Consider the following 11,663-nt stretch of genomic DNA (forward strand, 5'->3'; position numbering starts at 1 on the left):
CTCCTCCCTCTGGAAAAACCTCAGTGAATCTCTCTCCCACTGCAACTCTCTCGTAATCTCTTCGGCCTTGAAACTGCTCGACCACGTCCTGAAACTCTTGATTTTCTGAAAAAGGGTCTAGGCCCGAAACGTCAGCCTTCCTGCTCCACTGATGCTGCTTGGCCTGCTGTGTTCATCCAGCTTTACACCTTGTTATCTCAGAGTCTCCAGCATCTGCAGTTCCTACTATCTCAGAGTAATCATAGATACAGGTTTTATGGTAGGTTGGGAATTTCCCATAATCATGCAAGTGTGGCAGGTTCTGTAAAACATTACTGCACCCTTGTGAAGCTGTGGCCACTAAAAATATTGGCTGATGCAGGATTGGGTTGTACAAGTATCGACGTGGTCAGCCATCAGAACTTTTTGCGCTAATGACAATATTTGCCCACCGACCTTAGTGGCTAAAATGCATGCTGATCACTGTCCATCTTGTTTGCAGGTCTGTGACATTCATTTCCTCATCAGGCCATAGCTTTCAACATAGTAGCATTAGGAGCTATTTTGCCTCAGTTTCAGTGGGAGCAGTCTGAGCCATTGTTTTTAACAGTGGGTCACCCTGTTAGCTGCTACCAAAGAAGTTCCAATTATTACCTCTATGAAGTCTTCTAGCTTCTGAAGTGGGTTCCAGATAACATGACTGGAGGGTCTTCTGTTTGCAGTTATACCTCAGCCTCCAGTAGATGCAATTGTCTGCCCCATTTGACCACACAGTCAGGGAAAATGTCAGGCATTTTCTCCAGCAGTTGTTCTGTACCTTCGGCCTCAACAGGTCTCTTAGAGACCACTGGGGATGCTATTCCCTTTGGTTCTGCCAGGTCACTGCCAAGGAAGAAGTTGATTTGATCCACAGGCAAATTAGGACAACAGTTACGGTCACTGGTCTTGGCACAATGTTGCAATCCAGATACACTTGGAAAAGGGAATGGACATACACTCCTTCAATCCCTTTTACCAGTACTTTAATAATTATTGCACTGTTTAGTTGGAAAGTCATTTTTTCTTGTCAGTAATGTTTGGCTGGCACTAGTATTCCTCAGTATCACTCATTCGCATCACCATGTGAAAATATGGCATTCTTCATTCAAATACAAAATTCTGGCAACTCTCAGGGATTTGCTTAACCTCATGGATCAAGCTCTTAATTCTTCATGAAAAGTGAATAATTGAATGTTGCAACTATTGCAGTGGAGGTTACTAGTTGTGTTGACACTGATATCCTTGGTTTTGTCGGCTGATTGGTGTTCCTATGTCCTGATTCCTCTTTTCAACTAGTTTTCAACATTCAGTGTGACAGAGAGTTTTTGCTGGCAACATTGGGTGACTTAGGGGTAGTTCTTTGACTATGACCTTCACAGCAGGCTACAATTTGAACATAGGTTTGTACACACAAGAGCATTCAGAACCACTAGTCCACTCCAGTAGAAGTGAAACTTTTTACCCTGTAACTGTGTATTTCTGAAGGGTCCAATACACATGTCAACGAAAGGTGGCTTTCTGTCAAGAGGGGAGAGGTAGTCAGTCCCCTATTATCTCTTCTTTTAAAGTCTTTCCCTGTTTGAAGATTCCCTGACAAATACATGTGTGACATTCAACTGGATTCACACAGGACTTTACCAGACAATCACTAAATTTAAATCCACAGTTTTTCTGTGGCAGTCCTCCTTTCAGAAACAACACATTTTGGAATTAAAAGTTAACAAAAATGTAATAATACTTTGGGTTTTGATCCATTGTCAAAACAGTGCCACATCTTAGAAGTCTGTGCCATGTACACTGGAAGCTACCATGATGCCTAGAGGATTGATAACTCTCATGTTCCTAAGTCATGTTTAGAACCAAATGCCTCACAAGGATGGTTACCAGGAAACAAGTGCTACCCTCTGCAACCACAACTGATGACTCCTTTATGCAATCCCCAATTGAAATAGAGCTTAGATGCAACACAGCCCATTCTTCCACCATTGAGAAAATTCTAGGCTATCTGAAGATAGGTTCTGCTGCTTAGATAGGTATGGGGACAGGGTTGGTGTGCTTACAGTATCCTCCACATAGCATATGGCACAAATTCCTAGCATAATGTACTCTGCACAGCTGGAGCAGGCAATAACACAATGTAATGAATGCTGAAGAGCTGGGAGAAAGGCAGTTGTCTTCTGAGGATGAAGATGAGGACAATTCACAGGAGGAACATAACTTTCAGCTTGATAGAATGGTGTAGCAATGACTAATACAAACCAAACATCTGGTTTCAATAGATGTGAGCTAGGTGCAGTGATCATTCATTGGCTGCAAGTTTGTTGTTGCTCAAAGGCAAGCAGTCTCTATTTGTTCCCAGAAGCCAATGGTGCTTCATTTTTTGTTTTGCTTTTGTTGTTGTTAAGTAAAAGTTATTGTGTTCAACCATCTGAAGACTGTCCAGCATGTAATGCTTCCATATTGAACAATGAGAAGATGTTATGCTACACTGGGTATAAGGGAAAGAGTAGCACTCTCTTAAACAGGGTTCTAAGATGGTATGGCACCAAAGATGGTAAACCTGTTTGGCTTGACTGTGGTTGCTACAGTTACAATGACAGTCAATCAGACAGGTGATAGTGCATTTTGGAAAGGCAAGACTTATGCACTTAATGGTAAGGTCCTGGGGAGAGTTGCTGAACAAAGAGACCTTGGAGTGCAGGCTCATAGTTCCTTGAAAGTGGAGTCACAGGTAGATTGGATAGTGAAGAATGTGTTTGGTATGCTTACGTTTATTGGTCAGCGCATTGAGTATAGGAGTTGGGAGGTCATGTTGTGGGCTGTACAGGACATTGGTTAGGCCACTATTGGAATAGTGCATGCAATTCTGGTCTCCCTGCTATAGGAATGATATTGTGAAGCTTGAAAGGGTTCAGAAAAGATTTACAAGGATGTTGCCAGGGTTGGAGGGTTTGAGCTAAGGGGAGAGGCTGAATAGACTGGAGCTATTTTCCCTAGAGTGTCGGCGATTAAGGGGTGACCTTATAAAGGTTTATAAAATCATGAGGCGCATGGATAGGGTAAATAGACAAGATCTTTTCCCCAGGATGGGGGAGTCTAAAACTAGAGGGCATAGGTTTAAGGTGAGATGGGAAAGATTTAAAAGGAACCTAAGGTTCAACATTTTCATGCAGAGGGTGGTGTGTGCTTGGAATGAACTGCCAGAAGAAGTGGTGGAGACTGGTACAATTGCAACATTTAAAAGGCATCTGGATGGGTAGATGAATAGGAAGGGTTTAGAGGGATATGAACCAAATGCTGGCAAATGGGACTAGATTTATTTAGGATATCTGGTTGGCATGGACAAGTTGGACTGAAGGGTCAGTTTCTGTGCTGTATATCTCTATGACTCTATGTAAAATAGCAATACCTTTATAAATGTGAGTTTGTATTGCAATGAAGTCTGAACTACTCATATGCCCTCAGAAGCTCAATCTTTTACTTTCCCTTCCACGGTGCGAAGTGCTATTCATGGCTGGCAGCAATTGCCCCGGTGTACAGTTGGGCTTTAAATATGGTGGCACTGCTGGAAATCCAAGAATGTCCCAGCAACAGTGAGTACTTCCACCACTAGTGAGTGCACGTTAGTGCGAACAGGGTGACGCAGAGGTTAGGTACATACATAGTGATGTCAACAGCAGAAAACTGTATGAGAAAACTCACTAGGGCTCACAAATGAACACTGCATAAAACTCCCTTAAATGAACACTTAGCCGATTTCTGGTAAAATTCCCTGCAAAAGAAGAGAGGGATAGGGAAATGAAGAGTTTTTGGCAGGTAATTCGGTTTTGGCCTCAAAAATAAAACTATGATTGCCTACGGTAGGGTTAAAATAGGATATGGTGTAGGGTAGAAAATTCAGGATTGAAGGAACACTGAGACGTACAGGACTTATTTGTTACTCATTCATGCGCTGTTAGCAACAGTGACAAAGCCAGCATTTATTGCTTACCCCCAATTGTCTAAAGAGGTTATGACATGCAAAATTGTTGAACCGCTGTCACCTTTGTGTTATAGATACTCCTTCAGTGTCACTTGCTAGGGCATTCTGGAATTTTGATTCAGTAGCACTGATAGAACTGTGAACAATATCCAAATTAGGAAACTCTATGAGATTTGATAGGGATGAAGAAAAAGTAGAAACAGTGTACATGATCATATTGAATGGTGGAGCAGGCTTGAAGGACTGAATGGCCTAATCATATTTTCTATGTTTCTATGAGAATATAGAAAATATTTTAAAGGGCCTCACAATGCATAATAGGGTAAAAATTGGCATGAAGTTGAAAGGGACTAAAGGGACAGATGACTAAAAGCTTGTTTAAAGAAGTTAGCTTTAAGTGATGTCCTCAATGAAGAGAAAAAAATAAAATGAACCCTGGTATTACCATGACTTGGTAGGTGAATGAAAGAAAAGAATGAAGAAAAGATACCTTTGTGTCTAAGAAATCCTTGTACTTGTTTAGAGGTGAGGTTGGAAGGGACTTGGGGAAGTGAATTATGGAGACAGTTGTAAGAGGAGAAAAGACTTCAGGGCAGACTTTAGGAAATTAAATAGAAAATTGAAAAGCAGGACATCAAAGATAATAATCTTCACATTAATCTTGGTGCTTTGCAATGATGAATGCAAGAATAGAAGAATAGAGCAGAGGAAAGGATGGTTGAAGAGGTGGTTCAGGAGGGAGAGCTTTAGATTCATGAGGCATTGAGACTGTTTATGATGGAACTGACACCGGTGCAGTTTGGGTAACCTCAGGACAGGAATGGGACCAACATCCTCATGAGGAGGATTGCTAATGTTATTGGGTCAGATATAAAATGATTAGCAGGGGACAGGATCCTGACCAGTAGTTCAGAGGGAAGAGAAGCTGGGATGGAATTAGAAATTAAAGCATGAGTAAGTCTGGAAAACAGAGGAAACATAGGCTACAACGAACAAGAAGTCAGGCTAGCAAGTATAAATGGAATATATTTTAATGCTCGGAGCCTGAGGAAGAAGGCAGATCAGTTGAACTCATGAATAGGTATGTGGCGGTAGGATATTAGTATGTGACAAACTAATGGGACTGAAGACAGACAAGTCACCAGAACCTGACGGCCTCCTTCTAAGGGGTTTAAAGGAAGTGGCTGTAAGATAGTGAAGGTATTGGCCAAAATATTTCAGAACTTATTGAACCCCTGTTCAAAATGGTGAGAGACAGAAACTGGGAAATTATAGGCTAGTTGGATTAACTCTGACATTGAGAAAATGCTAGAGTCCATTATTAAGGTATAACTAGCAAGACATTTAAAAAAAAATTAATATAATCACCAAAGTAAACATGGTTTTGTGAAAAGAAAATCATATTTGACAAATGTGGTAGAGTTCTTCAAGGATATAATTGCAAAGTTGATAAAGGGGGCCTGGTAGATGTAGTTTATTTAGAATTCCAGCAGGCATTCAATAAGGTGTCCATATAAAAGGCTATTGCACAAAATAGGAGCTCAGAGTATTGGGATATGGATCGAGGACTGGTTAGTATATTGAAGACAGAGAGTCAGGACTAATGGCTGTTTTAAGGTTGGAAAGACATAACTCCTAAGGATCAGTCATAGGGCCTTACATATTTATAATCTATAGTAATGATTTAAATTTGCTGTTAATACAAAAGTATATGGGAGGGCATGTTATGATGAGGACATCAGAAATCTTCAAGGGTATATAAATATATTGAATAATGGGCAAACACTTGACAGGTGGAGTTTAATATAAGAATGTGCAACAGGAAGAATTCTTGGCTGCCAGAATCAAAAGGCAGACAATCATTTAAATGGAAAGAGTCTCTAAAACAATGCAGCACAGAGAGATCTGTATGTTTTTGTACACAAAGCACCGAATGCATGCATGTGAAGATTTGTGCTCCAGAACTTGTTGGGTCCTTAAACAAGCTGTTCTGAAAAATCTACGACACTGATGTCTACCTTACAATTGCCTGATAATGCCCTGTAGACAAAAAGATAGACAAATCTAACCTCGCCAATTACTTTTCCATCAGTCTACTCTTGATTATCAGTAAAGTAATGGAAGGTGTCATCGGCAGTGCGATCAAGTGCCACTTCCTCAGCAATAACCTGCTCAGTGATGCACAGTTTGGGTTCTTCCAGGGCCATTCAGCTACTGACCTCATTTACAGCCTTGGTTCAAACATGGACAAAGAGCTTACTTTCAGAACTGAAGTGAAAGTAATAGCCTTGACATCAATGTCAAATTTGATTGAGTGTAGCATCATCGAGCCCCAGCAAAAGTCAATGAGAATCGGGATAAGCTCCCTGCTAGTTGGAGCCAATACCTGCTACAAAGGAAGATAATAGTGGTTGTTAGAAGTCAAGCATCTCAGGTCCAGGACATCCTTGCAAGAGTTTCTCAATATAGTACCAATGCCCAACCATCTGCAGCTGCTTCAAAAATGACCTTCCCTCCATCATGAAGTCAGAAATGGGGATGTTTATTGATGAGTGCACAATGTTCAGCACCATTCTCAACTCCTCAGTTACTGAAGTGGTCAGTGTATAAATGCAGCAATGACCACACAATATCCAGCCTTTGTTGACAAATGAGCAATAACATTTGTGCCTTGCAAGTGCCAAGAAATTACCATCTTCAGCAAGAGAGAGTCTAACTCTTGCCCACGACACTCAATGGCATTACCATCAGTGATTCCCCATTATCAGCATCCTGTAGGTACTATTGACCAGAAACTGAACTGGACTAACCATTTAAATACTGCAGATCAGAGTGCAGCAGGAATCAGGCAGTGAATAACTCACCTCCTGACTCCCTGAAGCCTGTCCATCACCAACAAGACACAAATCAGGAATGTGATGGAATATTCCCCACTTACATGGATGAGTGCAGCTCCAACAACACTCAAGAAGCTTGACACCATCCAGGACAAAGCAGCCCACTTGATCAACAACACATCCACAAGCATCCACTCCCACCACTACTGAGGCTCAGTAGCAGCAGTGTGCACCATCCACAGCATGCACTGTGAAAGTTCACCAAGGCTCTTTAGACAGCACTTATCAAAGCCATGACCACTACCTCTAGAAAGATAAGTGCATTAAATACATGCAAGTCCGTCTACAAGCCACCCAGCATCCTGACTTGAAAAACATTACCATACCTTCAGTGCGACTAGGTCAAATACGTAGAATTTCCTCCATAATGACATTATGGATCCACCTACATGGTATGAATTGCAGTGGTTCATAAAGTCAGCTCAACATTACCTTGACAACAAGGTGCAGGGCTGGATGAACACAGCAGGCCAAGCAGCATCATAGGAGCAGAGAGGCTGACGTTTCGGGCCTAGACCCTTCATCATATAGGAAATAAATACTATATGAAAGAATTAAATCAGAATTATGAGGCTGGTCAATTTCTGATTCATGGTGACCCTCAGGATGTTGATGGTGGGAGACTCTGATGGTAGTGCTGTTGAACATTGGGGCAGGTAGTTAGACTTTCTCTCATTGGATATGGTGATTGCTTGACAGTTTTATGTACAAATAATTCTTATTTAGGCCCGAAACATCAGCCTCTCTGCTCCTATGATGCTGCTTGGCCTGCTGTGTTCATCCAGCCCTGCACCTTGTTGTCTCGGACTCTCCAGCATCTGCAGTTCCTACTATCTCTGATTCAACATTACCTTCTCAAGGGGAACTATGGGTGACCAATAATTGCTGGCTTAATCAGTGATGCCCACATCCCATGAATAAATAAAGAAAAGGAAAATTTTGGAGATAGTGACAATAGCTGAGTTAAGTTCAGGAAAGTAATGCGAAAGGATAAGGATGGGATGGGAATAGAAGTTCTAAACTAGGAAAATGCTAATTTTACTGAGATAAGATATGATTTGGCCCAAATGCACTGGAAGCAACTACTTTCAAGTAAAACCTCGCCAGAGTGGTGAGAGGCATTCAAAGAGAAAATTATTCGAGTACAGGGTAAATTCAATCTTATAACAAGAAAGAGTGGGTCCAAAATCAGAGAACAGTAGATATCAAGGAACATAAGGTTTAGGTTTAAGGAAAAATGAGAAGTTTAAGGCAGAGAGCAAGTGCTTAATGGACAAGCTACTGGAGGTTTTTGCATGAAAAATGAACAGATGAAGAGAATCAAAGAATTGACCACAAACTGGTATTATATTTTTCTAGTAATTCAGATGATGCCAGTGATGATCTTGCTGATTAGTAGCTGACACCAGATCAAGATGAGATCGAGCAGAAACAGATCAGAAGCGGATCGGTGGAGAGTGAAGCGTTTCTGGCAGAAGAGCATGAAGCTGAGAATATAGCAGCAGTAGCGCAGATACAAGAACCTAGACAACTAAGCAAACACCAAATACTGGTGATATTGGAGGTCATTTCTCAAGAGAAATGGACATCAGCCTATGGGAGAATGGATTTTCTGATTAGGACACATACACTGCAATAGCTGAGGTTCCCTGCTGAACTTCAGGATGTACATCACTGCATTGCTAGTTTCTCAGCTTTGAACTGAAACAACAGAATGTCTGAGCAGAATCATAGCAGCCAAATTTTACAATGCAGTCCAGCAGAGCAACATAATCTTGATCAGGATTTTGTGGAATTTGTGAAATCCTGTATTGTGGCTTAACAGAACTGTCACCTTATTTTTATGCTGTTCAATATTTCTCATTGAATCAGGATTGGCCATCTAATCTGATAACCGTTGATGAGTACAGGGGGCCATGAGGTTGCAGATTATGGTGTATTCTATTAGAATTCAGCCACTGGTGATGACTCATAGCAATTTGTAGCTTCTCAGCTTTAAGCTGACAGATGTGCCCTATTTCGCAAAGTTATAGTGCCACATGACTTGATGGAGGAAGTCATCAGCAGTGTGAAGATGGGATATGCACAGTGGTCAGTTCTACTATTACAGTCATTATAGAAGCATCTGCGAATAGTAGATAACTGAGGACAAAGCAAAGTAGCAACAATTCATAAACCCAACTGAAATCCCTCATTCACCCCACACTTCATTCCCCTAACTATTCCACTCAATGGTTTCTAGTTCTTCGGACCTCTGACATTTCTCTGATCCTAGAAAATAGATAATTCCCATTAACTGGTAAAACTCAATCAGGAGCAGTATTGTCACTTCAAAACCAGTACTGAAAGTAAACAAGAGCCTTGGGAAATGGTTACAACAGGTTAACAGGGGAATCACATGAACAGATAGAATTCCCACTATACTATTTACATAACTATAGCTGGAAAGGAATCCAGCCCCATACATGAAAAACAAACAACAAAATTACTTCTCCTTCACAATCTCTCAAAATTAACTTTACACTTCAAATATAGAACTGTATTTTACAGGACAGAAAGTTCAGAGGGGACCCCACCGATGATTTGACAGCTGCCGTGCATCAATTATTGCTTCGAGGTGAAACTGCACCCTTTTTTGGGATAAGGTACCAGTTTAGTGAGGTGAGACCCAGAAATGAGAGCCAATGGCAGTGGTCACTGCTGGTCCATACACATTCCCATCACATTAAGGAGATCACAGTGTGGAGCTGGAGGAACACAGCAGGCAGCATCAGAGGAGCAGGAAAGCTGACGTTTCCGACGCATTTTCTGAAGAAGGGTCCCGACCCGAAATGTCAGCTTTCCTGCTCCTCTGATGCTGCCTGGCCTGCTGTGTTCCTCCAGCTCCACACTGTGTTATCTTTGACTCCAGCATCGGCAGTTCTTACTATCTCACATTAAGGAGACCAGTTAGGTCCAAAGTCTGGGATCTCAGAAAGCAAGGTGAATGGTGTGGGATGCTGTTTATCAGAGGCTGGGTGGAGGTTTAAAGAGAAAATGACTAACCCCTTTCCCAACGCTAACTGTGCAATTAATGCTGCTGGGCTTCACTCATGAAGTTGACCTCCCTCACTGCTGCAACTAATATTCACAGTGGTATTAAGGTACTCACGTGACTATTAAGTGGCCACTTATAGGTCTTAATTTTTTCAAGGATGGCAACCAACTGATACCTCTCCCCTGGCCCCACCATTAAATTTCAGACAAGGTGGTGGGCAGATAATTGGCAGGAAGTGAACTTTATGAGATCCCACCTTTGAATGGACCAGCAGTGAAGCATAAAATCTCTCCAATTTTACTTTTGAAAGAATTGCATCTGCCACAAAAACACAGTAGAACCCTAAACTGCTTGTGCCATTTGACAAACTACAATCATACCTCCAGATCCCTTTAATTATATCACATGGGTGATGTGGATTTTGCTGGCTGGACAAACATATATTGCACATCACTAGTTGCTCATTAGGAAAGTAGTGGTGAATTGTGTTCTTGAGTTGCTGCTGTCTATTTGTTGTATGGGCACCCAAAATGCTATTTCAGAGGGAGTTCCAGAAATTTAAGACAAGGCCAGTGAAAGAATGGTAATATATTTCTAAGTCAGGATAGAGAGTAACTACTTTGTAAATGTTGCTTTGTCCTAGTTAGTGTCAAGTTTCTTGAGTTTTGTTGGAGTTGCACTCATCGAGCATAGAACTATAATCCTAATTCCCATTGACTCAGGTTTTGCTAGAGATCTTTGATGCTACATTGTATCAACCTTGGCCATGATGCCAATCACAGTCATTCTCACCTCACCAATGGAGTTTAGCTCTCTTTGTTCATGTTTGAAACCCTTTGGCACCTCACCAGTCATATTTTGCTAACCAGAAAAGGACCCAATTATCTCAACTCTCTGTTTTCTATTGGTTAACCAATGTTCTATCCAAGCTAATAAATTACGTGTAAGAACGCAAGTGATCTTACATTGCACACACTGTTAAAGGCTTCTGGGAATTCAAATATTTTATATCTACAAGATTCCTCTGATCCATTTTGATTGTTAAATCTTTGAAGAACTCTAGCAAATTAATCAAACATGATTTACTCTTCATGAAAGCCAAGCTGACTCTGGTACAAATGTCCTATTAATAGTTGCTTAATAATGGATTCTAACAATTTCCAAATGACTGATGTTAAACTAACTGATAGTTTCCTACCTTCTGTAATGCTCCCTTTTTGAATAAGAGCATTATATTAGCATCCTTCCAATCAACCAAAATCTTCCCCACATCCAGGGAATTTTGAAATATTATAATCAATGGATCCACTGTCTCCGTTCTCAAGTCTTTTAAGACCTAGAATGTAGGGCATGTGAGGACTTTCTACCTTCAATCTCAATAATTTGCAAAGCACCTTTTCCCCAGTGATGATGGTTGTTCCAAGTTCCTCCCTTTCTATAACCTCTGCATTATGTGTTATTATTAGGATATTACTAGAGTCCTCCACTGTGAAAACTGAGGCAAAATATTGATTTAGTGTCTCTACCATTTCTGTGTTCCCCACTATTAACCCACCAGTCTCTTCCTCAAATTGACCAATATTCACTTTAGCTACTCTTTTCTCTTTTATATACTTGCCGAAGCTTTTGTTATCCATTTTGATATTTTGCGGTAGTTTTCTTTGATAATTTGTCTTTGCTGTGGAGTGAATTCAAACATCTGAAGATTGGCATTTATGATGTTGGGACC

This window comes from Rhincodon typus, chromosome 1 (genome assembly GCF_021869965.1).
Source record: "Rhincodon typus isolate 14 chromosome 1, sRhiTyp1.1, whole genome shotgun sequence".
Lineage (NCBI taxonomy): Eukaryota > Metazoa > Chordata > Chondrichthyes > Orectolobiformes > Rhincodontidae > Rhincodon > Rhincodon typus.